Here is a 23306-nt window from a genome sequence, read left to right as displayed (position 1 = left end):
CATCTTCTTGACTCTTGCCCCTCTCTCTCACCTGTTCAATTCAGGGGTGGAAAGAGGGTTATTATTTATTGATTTCCTATAATCCAGACAGCTGGCATAGGTCTTTATCTAACAAGGAATAGAATTTGTTGAATGAATGAAATAATTATGTTTAGATGATGCCACCATAAAATTTGAAGTGTTCATTCATTTGATGGCCTTAGAGCTATGGTTTTAAAATTTTTGGACCACTGACACCATTGAAGGACTGGTAAATATTTTGGAGTTTTTCCTCAGAAAATACATACTTCTGAATAAAATTAGTCATACAACTACAGAGGTTCACGGGCTCCAGTTTAATAATCGCTCGTTAGAAAAGATTTAAATTGAAGTTCAAGTCAACCTACAAATTAATTTCTATATAACATTGAGCATTCACTATACCTTTTACATTTAAAACTGCATTAAGTCTCATGAGTTACTTTATAATTCAGTAGAAGGTAAGTGACTGGAAAAATTAAATATTAAGCAAATGTTATAGCTGAGTAAAACTGGCATATTAAGACCCAATGGTAAGCAAATGACTCATTTTCACTATTATTCCATATGTATTATTTTAATTTATAAAGAGTCAAGGACTGAAAAAACCACCAATGCTTTAGCATACTATACATTTCCCATTACTGGAATATCTATGTTTTAAATACAATGATGAAACGTATATATGATGCAGTGTCTCAACATTTTTAGTTATTTTCAAAGTTCATATCCTAAACTCATGCATATGTTATATCACCTTGTGCTAATTCTCCAAAAATGCTTTTAAAGGTAGTGTTATACAAAATTTGATATACAATATATTGAAAAATATTAACTAAGGGCAAGTAAATTTCTTAACCATGGTAGGCTGATATCAGCTCCCAAAGTTGTATTTATGTTTTAATCCCTAGAATATGTAAATATTACCTTATTTGAAAAAATGGTCTGGACAGATGTGATTAAGATAAGGACCTTGAAATGAGTATATCATCCTGGATTATTTGGGTGAACTCTAAATGTCATCACAAATATCCTTACAAGAAAGAGGCAGAGGGAGATAAACACCCATACATCCAGAGGAGAAGCAATATGGAGACCAGCAGAAAGAGATGTGGCCAGGTGCCAAGGCATGCTAACAGCCACCAGAAGCTAAAAGAAGCAAGGAACAGATTATCCCCTAAATCTCCACAGAGAGAGTGGCCCTGCTAAAACTTGTTTTCAGACTTTGGGACTCTAGAACTGTGAGATAATAAATTTCTGGTATTATAAGCCACAAATTTGTGGTCATTTTTTTTTTTTTTTTACCACAGCTAATAGGAACTAATACAATAGGTAATAACAATTAAGCATTGATTTTTTTTTGTAGGTATAGATAAGAGCTTTCTTTACTTTCCTTTAGTCTTAATCTTTATAAGATTAAGGAATAGTCTACATGATTTATCTAAAGTGGGTATTGTTCTAAGCATTTCACATGAATAAACTCACATAATCTTCGAAATAAGTGTATGAGCTAATTAATACTATTATTCTACTTTTACAAAGGTGAAAACTGATGCAGAGAAAGTTAATTACTTTTTCGCCAAAGCTAAACAACTAGTAAATTGGAGAATTGAGACTTGAATCCAAATTATCTGGCTCCAAACTCTATACTCTTAACTATGATACCATGTTGGCCTTCTGAGATTTTAGACTCAAAACCATGGAAATAAATCCTCCTCTTTCTTCCATATTTTAGACAATGAAAGGGAAGCAAAAAGAAGATTAAGAAAATCCCCTACTGTCAAATAGTTACTGATGAAAGCAGGATTTGAATCCATGCAGCTTGACAAGACAGTCTGGGTTTTCAATCATTATGCTATCCTATCTCCAAAACAGTTCATTAAATTGGGTCTATTTTCCTATGATATACCCTCCTGAGGAGCAAATTATCTGGGATATATATGAATTATGGTCACATTAAAAAATTGCATAGGTACTCAGTAAACATTGACAGAAAATGTCTTAAAAGGTTACGTTATAATTTGCAAATATAACTCACAATCATGGATTTTACTCAATATAAATGGATAATTTTACAACCTCTATGCAAATTTGAATTTCATAATCAATTTTGAGCCTTTCTATAATGAGAAATGACAAAATACTCTTAATAATGAGATGACACATTAATTCCAGATACCCTCCTCTCCAAATAAAATCTATTGTATTTAGACATCTCTTTTCAGTAGCAAACAAAATTGAAGAAATTATTAGAGAATTCCCTATCAATTAAATATCTGGTAAATTTTAGAATATATGTGCTATTATAGAATAAGATGTTTGGAATTCACTGCATAAATAATTAAAAGTTTTCTGTTACTATTTTTTCACAATGATTCAGCAAGTAGCTGAGACCTATTTTCCATATTATTTTTCTCTATATATTGTTAACATACCCCCTCATTAACATCCTACATACATGCCACTCACACCTACACATACTCACACACATTATAATTTTAGATATACACTTTTCCAATGCTGAAATAATCCTAGTAAAAGGACTGTAACAACAACAGTAACATAATATGAAAGCATTAATCATACATATATGTAATGTATATACATATGCTTTTAATTCAAAGATTCACATGGTGACTTCCCCTATAATCTATTTTTAGTGTTTTTAGGTCTGTAGGCAGTGGTGTAAACAATGAGTCATATTAGGACAGCTAAAATAAGTTATTATTTGAGTAGACTACAGAAACAGTTAAATTTTTATCTTTTGGGAGGTTTTGTATTTGTTAAGTACTTTAGAAATAAAATATCTGTGTCACTTCATGTTATAAAATTGGAATTACATGCATTTAATTTTGTTATCAGTAGTGGTTTATAATAACTAGGAGTGCTAAGATGGAAACTATATCTTCCTTAACTACAGCATTTGACTCTTCTATATATTTTATTTTATTTTATTTTTTTGATGTTGGGGGTAGGAGTTTTATTAATTAATTTATTTATTTTTGGCTTATTTATTTATTTATTATGAGTCTTCGTTTCTGTGTGAGGGCTTTCTCTAGTTGTGGCAAGCGAGGGCCACTCTTGATCGCGGTGCGCGGGCCTCTCACTATCGTGGCCTCTCTTGTTGCGGAGCACAGGCTCCAGACGTGCAGGCTCAGTAGTTGTGGCTCACGGGCCTAGTTACTCCACGGCATGTGGGATCTTCCCAGACCAGGGCTCGAACCCGTGTCCCCTGCATTAGCAGGCAGACTCTCAACTACTGCGCCACCAGGGAAGCCCCTCTTCTATATATTTTTAACTTGGGACAGCAGTTGCTTCTTGTTCTACAACCTATAGTGAAGAAGACCTTTCTGAGGTTAATTTTCACTTCCATATTTGCAGTGAAGCTGTTGAACACCCTTTAGGTCTTGGCATGCTCTCCCTTTTTGATATCTATTTTTTCAAACTAACTCTGTTTCTTCTTCCAACTTTATAAATTCCTCCATTTATTTTTTTAAAGGTTGAGTTCTTTATTTGAATGGGCTTAATTTTTTTCAGTTTTTGTTTATATGCCTTGTCGTTTTGTGTTGCTAAAGTATAACTAGTATAATGCGATGAATTTGTTCCCAAATGTTCCCAGCATGTTAGTCCTTGAGGCCTTCCCATCCTCATTCCCCACAGGAACTAACACACCTATACACACCAGTGAGGTGGGCACAGCTGCCCATTCTGTCTCATTCCAATGCTTTAAACCTCGTTGGTGCTTTATATTTATGGGTATCCTTGTTTTTCAAATATCTTTATGGGAAATTTCAGTTCATTTGAATGCTCTTTTAATATACCTACTGAAGTAAAGGAATTCTGTTGACTGAAAGGAAGTTGCTTGGGACCAATTGTGCTGAAGCACAGAAGCCTGCCAACATCCTCAGGGTTGCCAGATAACGTAAGGGACGCCCAATTAAATTTGAATTTCAGATAAAAAATGTACGTTTTAGTATATATGCCAACTATTGCACAGGACATACTCATACTAAAAGAAATATTCCTGGTGAATCTGAAATTCTAAATTAACTTGTCCTGTATTTTTATTTGCTAAATCTGGCAGTCTCAGGGTGTACAAAGAAATATTGTCCTTTGTAGTATCTAATTTACAAAGTGAAACTTCGGCTGTGTTATTCCAGTGCTGCAGGACACAAAAGTGAATTGAAAGATATACATGAACTAATCCTATGAAATATATCCCAGGGAAATAAAGGCAAAAAAATGTAAAGGACAGTAAGAGACTGAAAAATGGAATGAGAACATCTAAATACATCTAACGTGAGAGGCAATGTTGAAAGAGATAATGACTAGGAGCACGATAGGAATGTTTAAGAAAGGCATCCTTAGATTCAGGAAACACAATTTACTCAAGAATAATATATATCTATATCTATACCTACATCTATCTATCTATCTATCTATCTATCTATCTATCTATCTATCTATCTATCTATCTATCTGTCTGTCTGTCTATGTGTAAAACAGATGCCACAGGGATGAAGGAGGAGAGATTTAAAATAAATGAAAGGAAAAGTTGAAGACCTACATGATGATGAGTTCAATCATAGGGTCTTCATATGTTAACAGAATTGGTAAGACAATGAAATATTGTGTTTAAAAAGGTTTAAAAAATCATACTGGCCTTGAATTGTACTCTTAGTTAGCTATCAATCTAGAATGGGACACAAATAGAAAATAGAGAGGAATTTCTAAAACAAATACTAAATATAGTATTTAGGAAGAAGAAAATCTCAGAAGGAAGGTCTGAAGTCCAAGAAGGAATCTTTAAAAATAGAATAGTAAAATTATGATTAAAGATGAGTTCAATTTGACTTTATAAAAATATATAAAATCTGGGAATGAATATACAAGCTACCTAAGATTTTCAAGAATTCATAAGGAAAAGAATGATTGAATTTAGACTGCTCAAATTCATTGAAGAGATAACTTAAATCTAGAGTTTAAGTACAAATTGAGGACACATGCTATATGGTTTAAAGTCTAAAATATTAAACGATTCAATACTTTAGAGCCTTGAAAAATGGAGAATTAACAACTACTTTGCCCCTGGTGGGAGAGGCAAGAGAGGGGTAGAAGATTAAGAGGCACAAACTATTATGTATAAAATATATAAGCTACAAGGATGTATTGTACAACATGGAGACTATAGTCAGTATTTTGTGGTAACTGTAAATGGAATACAACCTTTAAAAATTGTGAATCACTATGTTGTACACCTGTAACTTATGTAATACTGTACATCAACTATATTTCAATAAAAAATGAAAAAAAATTCTTTCCACCCATAAAAACTACTGTATTTAATTCAGAATTATGCGAGAAAAGAGAAATGAAAAAGTCATAAATGAGGACACAGCGCATAAGATAAAATGGTAAGAGAGTACATTACTGTAAGAGAGACAGAGGAAGGAAGAAAAGAAGGAAGAAAGGAAGGAAGGAAGGAAGGAAGGAAGGTTAGTAGAAGCAAAATCCAGAGAATTAATGGGACTGTGTTCTTCTCATAGACGGAAGTATTAATGTTGGAAAGTAGCAGCTAAATGTATTAATCTGCAACAAGACTCAAAGGGGAAAATAAAGTTGTCAAGGAAAACACGGAGAAGGTTAATGAACAAAAGGCATTTTTCTTTGCTTTTCTTGTGTGTATTTTCCCCCTCTACTCCTGTGCTTATGAGGCTCACAGTATAGTGTTAAATAAACGCATTTAAAAAATAGAAGACAACTTCAACAGTTTTTGAGGGGGACAAATGGTAGCTTAGCTACAAGAGCTCTGGCTGTTACAATCCTGGTGCGGATCACTGCCTCTAAACTGATCTTGTCTGTCTTTGTTGGAGAATCATTCTGTAAAAAGTCAATTACTGGATTTATTTTTCTAAAATGATGAAAGGATTTTGTTCTCCAGGACCCTGTTATATTATTAACATGAGAAGCAATTAACAAACCACTCCACAGTTCAGCAACTTATGTTATCAAATCACAATGATAAAAGCATGTATGTAGCATCATTTGTTATCTCTTCACCTTTGGATTTGTCTCCAGATTTTTAAGACCTATAATGTATAGTGGGATATACTATAATAAATAATGGGAAATGAATTTATCTTTATTACTGTTTACTATCCAAAGCATTATAAAGTCTAGTCAATGTTATAAATTCCCGAGGAATATGAATTATTTATAACTTTTAATTTTTTTAAGATTTTTCACTTGGGGATTATAGCTTGAAATGATGCTTTAATGATTTTCAAACTGGCAAAGCCCAAAGCACTTCCATTACTGTTTCTCATGCTTACTATTTCATTCTAATAGCAAGTATTGTCTACATTAGGGATCTGGGTTTGCAAGCCATTAGAAATCCAACAAAGCATTCATTTATAGTCAGAAATAAATCTTGAAATTATTGATATCCCCTATTTGGGACACTAAAATATTTTTTTAAAAATCAGAGATGAAAAAGAAAACACCAGGAAAGAATAAAGGAAGAAGACATCTTGGAATACCAGGATCAAATACCTCATCATATGTTACTATAATTTACCCTTGTGCCAGAGCATTAACTTCTAATTTAATTTCATAAAATTGAACACAAGTGCATAAAACACTTAAATCTTTGCTTATTAACAATCAAGGGACTTCCCTGGTGGCTCAGTGGATAAGAATCCACCTGCCAATGCAGGGGACACGGGTTCGATCCCTGGCCCGGGAAGATCCCACATGCTGTGGAGCAACTAAACACGTGAGCCACAACTACTGAGCCCGCGCACCTAGATCCCGTGTTCCTCAACAAGAGAAGCCACTGCAAGGAGAAACCCGTGCACTTCAACAAAGAGTAGCCCCCGCTCGCTGCAACTAGAGAAAGCCCGCGTGCAGCAACAAAGACTCAACACAGCCAAAAATAAATAAAATTAAATCTTAAAAAAAAAAAATCAAAAAGTTACTTTTTTGTTTCTAACTTTTGTTTTTCACGAACATTAATGTTTAAATATCTAAATAGGCTTTGCATAGTTACTCTAAAATCCATATCTATGTTAAAATACACATTTATTTGCTATTCTGTGAATTTTTTTTTTTTTTTTTTTTTTTTGCGGTACTCGGGCCTCTCACTGTTGTGGCCTCTCCCGTTGCGCAGCACAGGCTCCAGACGCGCAGGCTCAGCTGCCATGGCTCACGGGCCCAGCTACTCTGAGGCATGGGGGATCTTCCTGGACCGGGGCACGAACCCGTGTGCCCCGCATCAGCAGGCGGACTCTCAACCACTGCGCCACCAGGGAAGCCCTATTCTGTCAATTTTTTAAAGTTCATTTTCCTTTTTAGTAAAAAGTCTTAGGATTAATATATTTTCTATGATGTTCTGACATTATAAGGATTATGGAGAAAGATTTAGATTAATTCTGGGGATCCACTGAATCTTTGAGTGTGTTATTAAAAGATACTATTCCTTAAGTCTGAAGATTAAGTGAAGAATTGGGGTACTTAAATGTTCACTGTATATTTATAGACATTCCCGAATATCAAAAACCAGAATTTAAATGTGAATCAGTGTTAGAATTATAATGCCTTAAACTCCCTGGAGTGTGGCATTAAAGAATATTAGCTGGGAAATAACCATTGTCTCAAAAATCATAATTGTTCATGGGGCAAGTGCTTCCTAGCCCCACAATTGCACATGCTTCTTTAAATGGTAGCTTTTAGTTTAGTTTAGTTTAATTCCTTTTGTTCCTTTTGCTTTTTTGGCATGAATTAATGTTGGCTCTTTTTTGCTCCAGCTCTAAAAGCTCTTCTTAGCCTTAGCAAACCCTTTCCCATCATATGCCATATTATTATCTGTAATGATCTAATTAATAGTTAAAGTGCCATTTCCTTTTTGATTTCTCTAATGTGTTCCAAATACTCCACTGTGGCTTGATATTTTTTGCTTTTTAAATTAAAAATGTAATCCAGAGAACTGGTATGATGAATTATATTTGGGTAAGTACCAGTCATCAGTCATCCAAGGTGTTGTTTTAGTAATAATAACAATAGCAAAATAGTAATAGTAATCTTTGAATTTAATATAAATTATGCCGTTTTTCTTCATGAAAACTCTGTGAGATATTACTAACTCTGTTTTGAAAATGTGACGACTAAGACATGGAAAGTTTGTGACTTTTTCACAGATCACACATCTAGAAATCAGCAGAGTTTAGATTGAATCCAGCCCTTCTGGCTCAGTTTTCTTTCTACAAAACCTCAGCTGCTAGCCAAGAAAACACTCCAAGGAAAGCAGCCTTTAAAAACCGAGCCTTTAAATCCATTTTTAATTGGATTGTTTTTGTTGTTGTTCTTATTGACTTGTATAAGTGCCTTATATATTTTGGATATTAACCCCTTATCATATATGTGGTTTGCAAATATTTTCTCTCATTCTGTAGGTTGCCTTTTTGATTTGTTGATTATTTTATTGTCTGTGTAAAAGCTTTTTAGTTTGATGTAGTCCTGCTTGTTTTTATTGGCTTATGTTGCTTGTACTTTGGGTGTCACAACTTTTGAAGCATTATGTTGGAATGCTGGCCAACATATAAGTAAATTAGTATTGTTTGCTTACTCTATTTTTTTGTGTACAATTTTAGCCAAAAATTTTTTCGCTTAATTGTTGATCTATATCCTTCAGTAATAATTACAGGTGGTATTTTTTAAAAGTCATTGCTTCAAACAGCATTTATTAATAATGGTGACCAGCATTATTGAAGAATATTGGTAACGACATAGATTTATCATGATCCCTTATTTTTCCTAATAACTCCATTTTCACTATTTTGTCTTTACTTTATTCAAAGCATAAGTTCACTTGTACCAACAAGTATTTATTTCAATTTAAATTGCTGTGACACCCATATAATTGTTCCCTACATATATTACTTGTTTTCAAAAAATACATACACACACATGCACACACACACACACACACACACACACCAGCCCTTATCATTAACAAATGTTTAATGAAACAACCAAATCCAAAATTATTAACCCAATCAGGTATTTTAAAAAATAGTATTTAAAAGTATAATCATTGTTATTAGTCTCTGTATACAGTAGTTTATATTACCAAGAACAGTTTATATAATGAAGAATAAAAAGTTTTCTGAGTTTTAAGTCTATGACTCAAAATGAAGAAATATCTTCTATATTAGTAAATTAAACTTTAAAAATAAGATTAACCTTAGAAGCTCCTTTGTGACCCTAATTTATTTTATAATTTTATGATATCAATGTAATCATAAAATGTTTCAATATTATACATGTTCTCCAAAAATCGTTCTTTTCTTTAAGGAGTAGTAACTTTCAAAATAAAATTAATTAGGTCATAGCCTTTTATTTCTAACTTCTAATTCCTCCCATCTTATACCATTTATCATTTATTTTCCTAAATAAACTTTTTTTTGGTAATGAGTTATGCATACTAGAACTTAGAACGGGTTTTGTATACCAATATCTCTATGAGGCTCTTCTTACACAGAATATAGCTCTATTAGAAAATAATTGAAAAAGGACCTTGCTATAAAGATAAAAACAATCCTAAAGTAATAAAGTGGACTACAGAAGTCATCTATTTAATTGAGTAGTCAAACCACTGAAACCTACAATGAAAACACCTTCTAGTACATTTGATAAATAGTTTTAAAGGGAAAAAGTAAAACGTAATGCATTTTGTGCTATTTTATCTAGACTTCATTGGGTAGATACATTTATATTACTAAAATGACTGTAAATATAAAGAGATGGTTGAGGAATTTTTTTAATAAAATTGACGTTTTAAAAAATAAATTCATTTAAAAATGAATAAAAAATAATTAGAAATTCACAGTGTTTGCTACCTGGTTAAAGCTTATGTCTATACAACCAACATCATAATCAAACTTTTGCACAAACACAGTTTTAATAATCTGTACATATTATTCTAATTACCTTAAGATTTTTAGCTTTAGATAGATATTTAAACATTTATATAAATGTATATATGTGAATATGCACATATGTATTTGTATGTACAAGTATCACTTACAAATATATCTGGTATAGACCTTCTTCACTTTTCCCTTTTCTCATTTTTGCCTTTAAAATTTTTTTTTTATAAATTTATTTATTTTTTATTTTGGCTGCATTGGGTCTTCGTTGCTGCTCGTGGGCTTTCTCTAGTTGCGGCGAGTGGGGGCTACTCTTTGTTGCAGTGCGCAGGCTTCTCATTGCGGTGGCTTCTTTTGTTGCGGAGCACGGGCTCTAGGAGTGTGGGCTTCAGTAGTTGTGGTGCTCGGGCTCAGTAGTTGTGGCTCATGGATTCTAGAGCGCAGGCTCAGCAGTTGTGGTACACGGGCTTAGTTGCTCCATGGCATGTGGGATTCTCCCGGACCAGGGCTCTAAGCCATGTCCCCTGCATTGGCAGGTGGATTCTTAACCACTGTACCACCAGGGAAGCCCTTTGCCTTTTTTTAAATAAAAAAGATTCTTTATTTAATACTTGTAGACATAAAGATAAAACGTGTAATTCCATTTAGTTTCTCAAAGGGTTTTGCAGAACTTTTATAAAATTACAAAATGTTATTTGGGAATATTTTCTATTTTATTTATATTTAGAAAACTTTTGATTAAACTAAGTTTAACAACAAATCATTCAGTTTCTGGCCTAGTTATAGAAGCATCATTAGAATTTCCCTATATCAACAAGAGTTTGAAGTAAATCCACACAATCACATATAATTCTGAATTATGGATTTTATTATAATACACTCACAATAGGGAGCATAGAAAAGCATTTTCCCCATGAATATCATAAAATATTTCATCTACTATATATGAAGACATTATTAATAGTATAAAAATTTGCAGAAAGTATTATAAAATGAAACCTTTGTACTCAAAAGCTAGCAAAGCATACTATGTATACTTGCTTGACAAAGAATGGCTTGCTCTTAATAGAGAAAAGGCTTTATTAATCTGGATAAAACTTAGGCATGTGTATGTCTCATTCTCCTGATGCTTGGTAAGTAAATAATGCATTTCTTTACTTTGCAAGGTGTATATATTACCTTCTGAGCACATGTAAATATAGTTTACAAGAAATGTAGTTTTTGCTCAAAAGAGACTTGGGGCAGAAAAACCTACTTAAAAAATAAAAAGTTTGACAAATAAGAACTGATTCAGCTGCTTTAAAATCCACCTTGATGAAAATGGCACTTCTTTTGTGACTAGTGAATCTACTGTTAGAAAAGGAAACAGATAAGCAAGAGGAAGTAGGAGAAAATAAAATAGTTGGAGGTGATAAGATTATCTGGGTGCAGCACACACTTTTAAGATGACAAAGGTGCTTCAAGTATTTTGGTCAATTTTCTATCCTTTTGGGGAAAGTGATGTAACACTTAGGAGAATCAATATATAAATGTTTTTTTAAAAGAACTGAGATTAATAAAGAGCTCTCAAGAAATACACACATTCACACACACATATTGTGTCAGAAAGAGAATGTTAGTCAATCATTAATCTTTTTAGAACAAATTTCATCACCTTTTCCTTATTCCCACCCCCAGGAATAAAGAAGAAGGGGAAACTACAATTCTGATTAATTACCTCTTATAGATAAAAAGTAAAATGGGAAATGAAACTCTTGTATATAAAATCTTATCATGAATTTTATTGTGAATTTTGAGCCTGAAGAGATATTTCATGATTTAAGATAATTATATTATGGAATATAGGCAGATTTTAAACTACTTTAAAAACTTGTCTGATACTGAGTAGTTATGCAATAAGTAAAGGAGGAACATCACACACCATGACCCTTATTGGCCTCAGGAAAGAAATAAAAAGAAAAACATGAAAAGAAAAGAAACACATCATCCTATAGTTTTAGTATCAGAAATCAAGTAGATAAGTCTTGTACATCCGAGAAAACATAAAGCACAAGTCTGAGGAAATCAGTTAATACATATAAAACAGATGAGAGAATGATATTTAAAATTGATAAGGAGGCTACATCTGACAATGAGATCAATTATAATTTCCTTGTTCTTTCAAAATGAGAATTTCTTGGGCAGATACTTTATTTGTATTTTTCCCACGTTTATTGAGGTATAACTGACAAAATTGTAACTATTTAAGATACACAGCATTTTGATATACATATATTTTTACATTTACTTTATTATTATTTTTGTAATTAATTAATTAATTTTGTCTGTGTTGGGTCTTTGCTACTGCGCATGGGCTTTCTCTAGTTGCAGCGAGCAGAGGCTACTCTTCATTGCGGTGCACAGGCTTCTCATTGTGGTGGCTTCTCTTGTTGCAGAGCACGGGCTCTAGGTGCATGGGCTTCAGTAGTTGGCACACAGGCTCAGTAGTTGTGGCTCGTGGGCTCTAGAGCGCAGGCTCAGTAGTTGTGGTGCACGGGCTTAGTTGCTCCATGGTATGTGGGATCTTCCCAGACCAGGCATTGAACCCATGTCCCCTGCATTGGCAGGTGGATTCTTAACTACTGAGCTACCAGGGAAGTCCTTGATATACATATAGATCCCAGAATTTATCATTTTATAAATGATATTCTGTATCCTTTGACCATCACCTGCCTACTTCCCCCATTCCCTGCCCCTGGCAATGACCATTCTACTCTCTATATCTGAGTTCAATTATTATTATTACTATTAATAATAATTCCACACTAGGATGTGGAATCTTCCACCTATAAAAATGAGACCAGATTTAATAAATCACTGAGGAATGACCCAAAGTCATCCTCATAAAATATATATTGACAATTAAACTAAGTGGAGATGACTCTGGCAGAATTATCCTTAATTCTCTTAATTACAGGGCAAAGAGTGGCAATTAAAGGCATCTATGCAAACCATGTTATAGAAAACTATTCGACTCAACATATGGTTATACAAGACTAAAGGCCAACAAGAAAACAGGTACTTGCCAATTGGCGGAAAATATATCTGGAATCGTCAATTGCATCTACCTACATGGAAGACAGTTCAAACAGCAACCAAAGTACAAAACGTATACATCATAGTAAAAGTTTTGCCTACAAAAATTGAAGTAAAAAAATGAAATAAAAATACTATAAAAATTGAGGCTTTAAAAGCCCAGATATTCCATTGTATATATACAATGGAATATTACTCAGCCATAAAAAGGAACGAAACTGAGTTATTTGTAGTGAGGTGGATGGACCTAGAGACTGTTATACAGAGTGAAGTAAGTCAGAAAGAGAAAAACAAATAACGTATGCTAACACATATGTATGGAATCTAAAAAAAAAAAAAAAGAAAAAAATGGTCAGAAGAACCTGGGGCAAGACGGGAATAAAGATGCAGACCTACTAGAGAATGGACTTGAGGATATGGGGAAGGGGAAAGGGAAGCTGGGACAAAGTGAGACAGTGGCATGGACATAAAACACCACCAAATGTAAAATAGATAGCTAGTGGGAAGCAGCCACAAAGCACAGGGAGATCAGCTGGGTGCTTTGTGACCACCTAGAGGGGTGGGATAGAGAGGGTAGGAGGGAGGGAGATGCAAGACGGAAGAGATATGGGGACATATGTATATGTCTAACTGATTCACTTTGTTATAAAGCAGAAACTAACACACCATTGTAAAGCAATTATACTCCAATAAAGATGTTAAAAAAAAAAAAAAAAAGCCCAGATAACTCTAAACTTTTCATTCATTTCTGGGGAAAATGTTGGGATAAAATAATTCTATAAATCCTAAGCAGGTGTCTAATTATTTTGTAATACTTCTCCACCAAGGTCACCTACTCCTAGTAATAGTCTAGCAATTGTAATCACACAAACTATTTCATATTCAGGTATTTCACTCTTTATTTACATATCTTCAACATTTCATTTACATCAATTTATTATGATTATGCTTATTAGTCTTCATAAAGATGCCTCAGATACAATTATTGTTTTACTTGATATTTATCCTTCAACTTCCTGCAGGCTTTACATATGTCTACCTAGTTTATATCCATGCTCAGTAAGTTGATGTTTTCCATGGCAATGATATTAATCCTCATGCTTGCTCACTGACATTTAGGTTCGTCTCAAATTATTTCAATTAATCTTCTCTCTGCCTCTACTAATTGCTGAAAATAATTTCATAAATTTATAGAATGAGATTACAATAAATTCATGGTCCTTACTTCATTTGCACTTTAATGTTTAACTGAAAATCAAAAAGGTTTTCCAAATTGGCAGCTCTTCATCTCTCTACAGTTTCTTTTCTAAACCTTCGTGTTCCTCAAAACTTCCTTAGACCATCTCATTTCCCACTCTACAGAAGAAATAGAAGATATCAGAGGGATTCTTCTTTCTTCACATCTAACTACATTTTTGTTTATTATATCACTTAAACAAAATATAGTATTTCCTATTCCTTTTAAGACCTTTCCTATACCCTATCCTATTTCTGTTTCATTTTCCGTTTACTTTCTTCACATAGTGGAGAGGGTGTTGTTCCTTCTTTTTCTCTTTCAAATACTTGAAATACTGAGACCATACACAGAAACTAGAAGATAATTAGGTAATATACTATTGTTAGTATTTGCACAGTTTGAATGGACAAGTTGGTAGAGCTTCTTACCATATTAATAGATGAAGTCTCTGACTGACCTTCTTTGCAACAGAGTACAATCTAGTTGTGCAATGAGCCTCATATACTAGAATAAAAATTGCCCAAATTATATAGTCTTCTTAAAACAGAAAGATCCAAATTGAAAAAAAAAAAAAAAAAAGGCAATAGCATGTGTACCTCCAGCTATTAAATTTCCAGAGAAAAAAATATATGCCAATTGACTTTTCAATGGGAAATTTAAAAATACACATTAATTACTAACCTTCAACTTAGACCTCTCCTGCTGGAAACAGTAGTGCTGCAGTATAATCACCACAGTTGAACTGAAACCAAGTCATTTTTCAAATGTGACTAGAGTTGCCAGATTTAGCAAACAGAGGTACGAAAGCCCAGTTAACCTTAAATTTCAGATAAACAACAAAATTACTTTTAGTCTAAAAATTGCAATTGTGTGAGACATAATTATACTAAAAATTATTTGTTGTTTATCTGATATTCAAATTTAATTGGATTTTTAAAATAATTTTACCTGGAATACAACCACATATGTGTCTTATTTTTAAAAAATAACACTTCACAGAAGCACATCTTACCAGAAAGGCCAGAAAAAATAAAATCACAGAACCAGCATCCTACCTACATATGTATCACAAGCAGATTCACAGCCTCTATAGTAGTGATCCCAAGTAAAATGTTCTCAGAAGCAAAGAGATGGTACAATATAGACCCATATTGCTGCTAAAAGCAGACAAAAAAAAACCAAAAAAAAAAAAAAAAAAAACATGGCAGAGATGGCAGCATTTGGTGTTGAGTAAGGGGTGGAAATGGAATAAATTTCAAAAAAGGACATGGAAAAGAAAATTTGTCTTAATTTTATATACATAGGGAACATCTGGATTTTGTTAATTTTACATACATAGGGAACATCTGGATTTTGCTGAGGTTTATGTTTTGTAACATAAGCTCAAGAAAGAGCAATATCTCATCAAGAGGTATCTTAATCTATTTAAGCTGCTATAACAAAATACTACAGACTGGGTAGCTTATAAACAACAGAAATTTATTTCTCATATTCTGGAGACTGGAAGTCCAAGATCAAAGTGCCAACATGGGCCGGTTCTGGAGAAGGCCTTCTTCTGGGTTGCAGACTGCTGACTTCTTACTGTGACCTCACATGGTGGGAGGTGTAAGAGAGCTCTCTCCTCTTTTGTAAGAACATTATTCTTATTCATGAGGGCGCTGCTCTCATGACCTAATCACCTCTGAAAGGATTTCAATACATGAATTTTGGAAGGACACAAACATTCAACCGTAGCAAGTGAGGAATTGTGGCAACATAATTACATATTTTGAAGGGAAAATATGCCTATGGATGCTAGTAATCTTTGTGTGAAATGAGCCTGACATCTTGAAAACTGCAGAAAATTTCAATATTGGCAATCCTAGCTTCCAGGTTTTCTTTGAGAGTTCTTTCTTCAACTGTCTTCAATACACATTTTCATACCTTTAATTGTATTTCCATTTTGAGTCCCTTACATATTGAATATAGTGAGGGCTCTACTTAGTTAAAAGAAAACTGAGCTCCAAATTTCAGAGTAAATATTTGGGGTAAAATTCATGGGACACCTTTTCTGAAATCCTAATCTGTGTTTCCATTTGGTTTCTCTATCCCCAGCAAAGCTCCAAGCAATAACAGTTTATTATCCTCGCCATTCACTGTAGTCCCTTGCTCTGGTATTCTTTAGCATTTAATACTCTGACTCTAGTAACTGTCTTTTCTCATGCCCTAACATTTGCATTACTTGGAAAATTCCCCTCAAGATTCTTGTACTGAATTAATTGATGATGTTTCCAAACCTGGCCACTATGGACACTTTGAGAGTAAATTTATCACTTTTCATACTAGCCTCTAAACCCTCAACTTTTCTCAGTCATTGAATCATGCTATTTCAGTGGCAGCAGAAAAAAATATCATTTCTGACATTTTCTTATTGAATCAGATATATTTGATAACATTGTTCTATGCAATCCTATTTAAATTATAAATACATTTAGAATATTTTAAAATTTAAATTTAAATAGTTATAAAGAGGAAATTTACACAGTGATAAAGGGGAAATTTCAGATGTGACCAAAAAATGCCAAAACAAAAATACATACAGGAAATATGAACTGGAGTCAAGGGTTCATGGGAGTGACTTAGTTGAAGGTAGATTTGGGTACCACAATGAGAGGATTCTCAAATGATAGAAGAAAGTAATGTTTTCAAATTTTAAGGTACCTCAATACATGGGAGCTTAGTTTAAAACAAAGATCACCAGGTGCCAACCTCAAAGACTTTGATTCATTACAACTGTGTTTCGGGCCACAAAATGGTATTTTAATCTGTTGCTGAGGTTATTTTGATGCAATTTGTCCATAGCTCTCACATTTGAAACAGTACTAAGTTTTTGAATTTAAACTTGAAAAGTCGTGAGAATATTTTGGTTAAGAACAAAGCCTCTGCAGTAGAACTATGTGGTTTCACTACTTTCTGTTGTTTCCTTGCCTGTACACTAGAGTGGTAAAAACAGTACGTACTCCACGGAGTTTTGTGAGACATGAATGAATTAATGTTCCTAATTCACTTTGAACAGTGCTTAACCACCACCATCAGTAAACCTTCAATAAATGTTAGCTATTATTACTTCATGGTTAATACTATTATTTAATATACCATATATGAACTAGAAATGGCTTATCATCACAGATACATGTGACAAGCAGAAAATTATTTTAAAAATCTGATAGTGTTTTCAAAACGGCTTAGAAGGACTCTACTTAAAAAAATCTTTATAATGATCTATTGTGACAGGAGAGTGTAAAATTGGAAAGTTAGGATTTATTTTAACATCAAATATTTTTGTAGTGTATGTATACTAGACTCTGTTGCAATGCCTCATGTCAAAATTCACATTGGATATATCATATTAAATACTATACAGTATATATTTTTACTATTCCATCATATTATTATATGTTCTTACCTATTATAGACTCTAATAGCATAATAGTCTCAGTATGCATCCAAAAATATTCTTATATGGAAATTCTTTTTCAGTTACACCGTGCCTTTTCAATAAAGAGATCTCAAATTATATTACTAAAATTAAAAAATGTCCAATGAATTCTCTGTGGATAGATGATAGCTAGATGAAAGAGAAAGAAAGAAAGGAAGGAAGGAAGAAATAAAGAAAGAAAGGAAGAAAGAAAAGAAATTTTACATTCTTATATCCTACTTCTCAATTTACCTTTATAAATATTATATTAAGGGCAGAAGAAAAACAAAGTATCTGATACTTTCCTGATTCCTTCTGAAATCAGTAATAATATTGGTTTCTATCATATGACATATCTGAAATTTTAAATTTGAGTGTAAGCAATTAGGTGAATTATCAGTGTAGAACATTTTAAAATGCATTGAAAGACCAAGAACACAAGACTACTGTATTTAAAGATGAGGTCGTCAGTTTTTAAAGAAAGAAATAATACTTATAAAAATGGTATCATATATGGGCATTGTTAATCACACTAAAGGCGTTAAAGTGTTCAAGTCACTCATCCAAGAGGGCTATATCACCACTGAAGTGATAATTGTGTCCTTTAGAATTTTCTTCAACTTATCTTGCATTTCTATAATAACAATGAGGAGAATGATCTAGTTAAGTATAAATATATCTGCTCAAATCAGGAATTGCATGAAACAATATGGAAAATCCCCAAATCAAGTATTTTTAATAATGTAAACTATGCTTATACTGTATCTTAGTCACTTAAGATGGTTAAAGATCATTATATCTTAAAATATATGCATTTAAACCTGCAATAAGAGAGATAGAATTGAAATTATTTATGAAAATACTTAGCATTATTTAGAAGCTAGAAGTCAAAAAGAATTCCCTTAATTACATTTCAAGTATAGGTTGATGTTTGGTGATATTATTTATTAACAAACATCTATTCAAATAAATAACTATACCACACATTTGTAGGATGAATACAAATGTGATCTTTGTTCAGATCTTTCTGAACAGAATTCACAGAAGCCTTTCAATATCAAAATTCCCTATCTGTTCAGCAAAACAGGATATCAAGTAAAAAAGGTTTTATTACTAGAATATGAAAAGATCTTTAAAGTTTGTTTTTGAGAGGAGTTATTATTTTGTATGTTTTATATGTTGTATATTGGTTTACTTATTTTATTTTCATTTTCCCACAATAAAAAGATCAGGCGATGAAATTATGTAGTTTTATGAGGCTCACCTATTATGCGTTACAGTTTTCTAACCAGTATGCTATGCATCTTGATTCATTGAAGATGCTAAAGAATCTCTTTAAGCACAGGTTTAATGAGCACCACATGATGTTTCATTTGTGATTTCTCACCGGGAAATTCCAGAAATAATTAGTGCCACTGAAACACTGTGGAACAGAATCAGACCTCTAGTTATATCATGAATTAGAAATGAGAGTTATTACATTAATCAAAAAGAGAATAAAACATTGACATATCCTTAGGACATTTTTACTTATTTCCAATTATTCTCTTTAGAACATTCCTTGATACTCAGGTATAAACAGAGCCACTGCCTGTAGCAGTGCAGGCTCTCTCTCCTTGTGCCCACTGCTCTTACAATCTCTTTATTCCTTTAATTACAGTAAATGTCTATTTCTTCTACCTATAAGATTTTCGTTGCCATTTTCTCCAGGTTTTGGCCACTAGTGCTCCTCTCTTTCAGACACTAGTAGGAAACTGTTTTTGTTTTTTAGGGCCAGCAATCTGGGGGGAGAAATTATAACAAAGATTTTGTCCTAAAAACATATTTTGGGGCTTCCCTGGTGGCGCAATGGTTGAGAGTCCGCCTGCCGATTCAGGGGACACAGGTTCGTGCCCCGGTCCGGGAGGATCCCACATGCCGCGGAGCGGCTGGGCCCGTGAGCCACGGCCGCTGAGCCTGCGCGTCCGGAGCCTGCGCTCTGCAATGGGAGAGGCCGCAGCAGTGAGAGGCCCGCGTACCGCAAACAAACAAATAAACAAAATAAACATATTTTGTTTTGTTCTCTTTTCTTTTCTTTCTTCATTTATTCTTGAGGAGGGGGAAGTGGGAAAGAAGTTGGAAGACATTCAGCTGTGTTAAAAGTAGGCTAGCATGTTCATGTTATTATGAATTGTCCCAGTGGCTAATTAACAGCTATCATTTCTTCCATCTCTCTAGCTCAACTATATATTAATAGGGATCTCCTCAAACCCTTTAAATGTCATTAAGTACAAAAGGAAGATTAAAAGTAGCTGGCGTAAAACGAAATTGAGTTATGTGTAATGAGATGGATGGACCTAGAGTCTGTCATACAGAGTGAAGTAAGTCAGAAAGAGAAAAACAAATACTGTATGCTAACACATATATATGGAATCTAAGGAAAAGAAGAAAAAAAAAGGTCATGAAGAACCTAGGGGCAAAGAACCTAGGGGCAAGATGGGAATAAAGACACAGACCTACTAGAGAATGGACTTGAGGATATGGGGAGGGGGAAGGGTAAGCCGTGACAAAGAGAGTGGCATGGACATATATACACTACCAAACGTAAAATAGGTAGCTAGTGGGAAGAGCCACATAGCACAGGGAGATCAGCTGGGTGCTTTGTGACCACCTAGAGGGGTGGGATAGGGAGGGTGGGAGGGAAGGAGACACAAGAGGGAAGAGATTTGGGAACATATGTATATGTATAACTGATTCACTTTGTTATAAAGCAGAAACTAACACACCATTGTAAAGCAATTATACTCCAATAAAGATGTTAAAAAAAAAACATAAATCTAGTAGCCCTATCAGTTTCACGCTTTAATACCCTTTAGGAGGAAAAAAAAAAAAAAAAAAAAGTAGCTGGCGCTTTCAACATAGAGTAAACCAACTGTATTTTTCCTGGTGTAATTATAAGGCCTATACCAAAAAAACTTGTCCTGGCTTTCTTTTTGTTAAAGTGGATCTTAATCTCCCAAGCCGAACATTTAATATTTGGTAGAATCCATAAAGTTATGGTTCCATTTGGTGGGAAATAATCACATACTCAGAAATAAAAGTTAACTGCAATAATTCCTCTGATTACGAAGTCTCAGAATGTTTCCCCTCATTTGAGCAAATTGAAGCAATAAACTCATGGTTGATAAAACTCAGGCAACTGTGATTGTGTGTGTGTGTGTATGTGTGCATGCCTGCCACAATAGGATATGTCTGATTATAATGCCTTACTTAATTGATTATTACAGTATCTGATTTCTGGTTCTAAGAATAATAGTTTATGGAAAGCAAGGGACCATAAATCTCTTAGAAGACCACCAAGAAAACCTACTAATCAAGGAAAGCTAAGTTTATTGGGTCTACTGCAATAAGGGAAAACAAATCTTAACATATTCTTATAGTATCTCAAAATGTGGAAACTGAAGGAAGATATTTATAGGGTTTTATGGCTCAGGATGTTTATTAAATAATAGCTTGGGATTGGAGAGCAGAGTGAGTTTTGCAAGCCTTGATGAGTAACCTGTGATCGTGATACAAAAGCAACTTAATTAACTCACAGACCTATTTTCCAGAAGCGAGTATTTTTGTTACATATAATTAAATTATTGTTCATTCTTGGTATTATGTAACATAGAGGCCAATATAAATTCTTGGCCCAGAAATGATGTTTTAACAAAATAACAGGGAAGTCTATGTCTTCATAATATTTTTTGTTCCAGAGAAAGGACAAACAGCCATTTTAGGCAAAAATAAAAACAACACAACAACAACCAAAACAAAACAAAACTACCACTATCACTATGGGAAAAACGCAAACAAGCCCTATAAATTCTAATATATGTGTGTGTGTGTGTGTGTGTGTGTGTGTGTGTTTAGCTCTTAGAAAGCTTTTCTCCAAAAAAGATTGACTATTCTTTTTTTTTTTAATTGTGGTTAAAAACAGAAAATTTACCATCTTTCTAATGTGTTGTTTTTTGTTTTAAATTCTTTAATTTTCCTATGTTACAGTTAACTATCTTAATAAACGTAGGGAAAAATAAAGTTTTCTACTACCACTGAATGAGGAATTGCAATACCTGTCAGCAGCTACTAGTGGACCATTAGCATCTGAGAATAGAAACAGAACATATCTCACTCAACCCTGAATCCCCAGTAAACAGCAGAATGCCACATACATAGAAGGAATACAACAGTTTTTAAATGAATATATCAGTACTTAAGTACTATGTCTTCTGGTCCTGGATTTATACATGATTCAACTCAGAAGTAATACTTCTGAGTCATATCATATACTGATTTTCACAACCCTATATGCCAGAAGATGTGGACAACAGCTTTAACATAGCAGAATTGTCATTTCTCAAATTTAACATATGCTCTGTATTTCCTATACAGGTTAAGACCTTGAGGAATCTTTATAATTTCTCCTAAATTATTTTAATAAAATTATGCAGTTTATAGTAATAGAAATCCCAGATAATTTATATTATATTGCCCTTTTTTGGGCAATGTGCACCATCTAAATATCCAGCAAGCTCATAGTAAAATAGAAATCAAACCAATTATCAGAGTAGTGACAGAATAACTGAACTACTGAATTTTTTAAAAAGTCAGCACATTATTTGCCTTTGGGAATAACCTTTGAATATACCACACCACTGATGAACAGGTAAATCAGATTTTTGGTTCAAAATGTACAAAAATATTTCTTTGTCATACATTAACTTTTCACATTGTTGTAATGTTTTCATTGCTTTCATGTTCAAATGATTAACAATCTATTATTTGATAGTTCCTTATGAAGTCTTATCCAATACAAGCCTCAAGAGTAGCTTAACTTTGAAGCCTGATGATCTAATTTTTATAATTAAGTCTTTGCAAGGTCCAATAAATATCTCCTGAGTTTCAGTCAGTCACATGCCATCACATTTATATAGCTTTTATCTAGGCCCATATGACTTTTATTTAGGTCCTCTAGCCATTATTCTATCTTTCCAAATATTTTTTCCTAGATATGAAATGTGAAGACATTCATGGCCATCACCTAGTATCACAGTCTTATAATGAGGTAACAACAGAAAAGTACAGCTTGAACTTCCCATGTTCAATGTATAGGACTAATGGTTTTAAGTCCAGGTGACAACCTCATGTTTGGATTTTATTTATTTTTTGCATTGAATATAAATCAATAATTATACTATTACAACAGTTAAAAATATCTCCATGAATAACAGACTTTCACCTTTGTTTATCTATCTATATTGCAACTGGAGTGAACTTGCATCCCCAAATTCATAAAGTGATTAGAACTGTCTTTTGCAGACTCCATCTATAATTGCCAGATTTCTGCTTTATTATTATTATTATTATAAGTATTTCTTTTCTACACTGTCCTTCCAATCAAACCAGTTACCAAAACATTTCTGTGTCAAATTTAGGATCTGATACCTAGATGCATATTAATCACTTTTACTTTGTTATTATGAAAAATTACTGATGAATACAGTCTCACTTTTATTGTCTCAGTAATTAGACTGTTGGACTTATAAGTCCAGGTGCTGCTTAACTGGGTGGA

Source organism: Tursiops truncatus, chromosome 18 (genome assembly GCF_011762595.2).
Source record: "Tursiops truncatus isolate mTurTru1 chromosome 18, mTurTru1.mat.Y, whole genome shotgun sequence".
NCBI lineage: Eukaryota > Metazoa > Chordata > Mammalia > Artiodactyla > Delphinidae > Tursiops > Tursiops truncatus.
The sequence above is the reverse complement of the archived record's forward strand: the minus strand, read 5'-3'. Positions refer to the sequence as shown.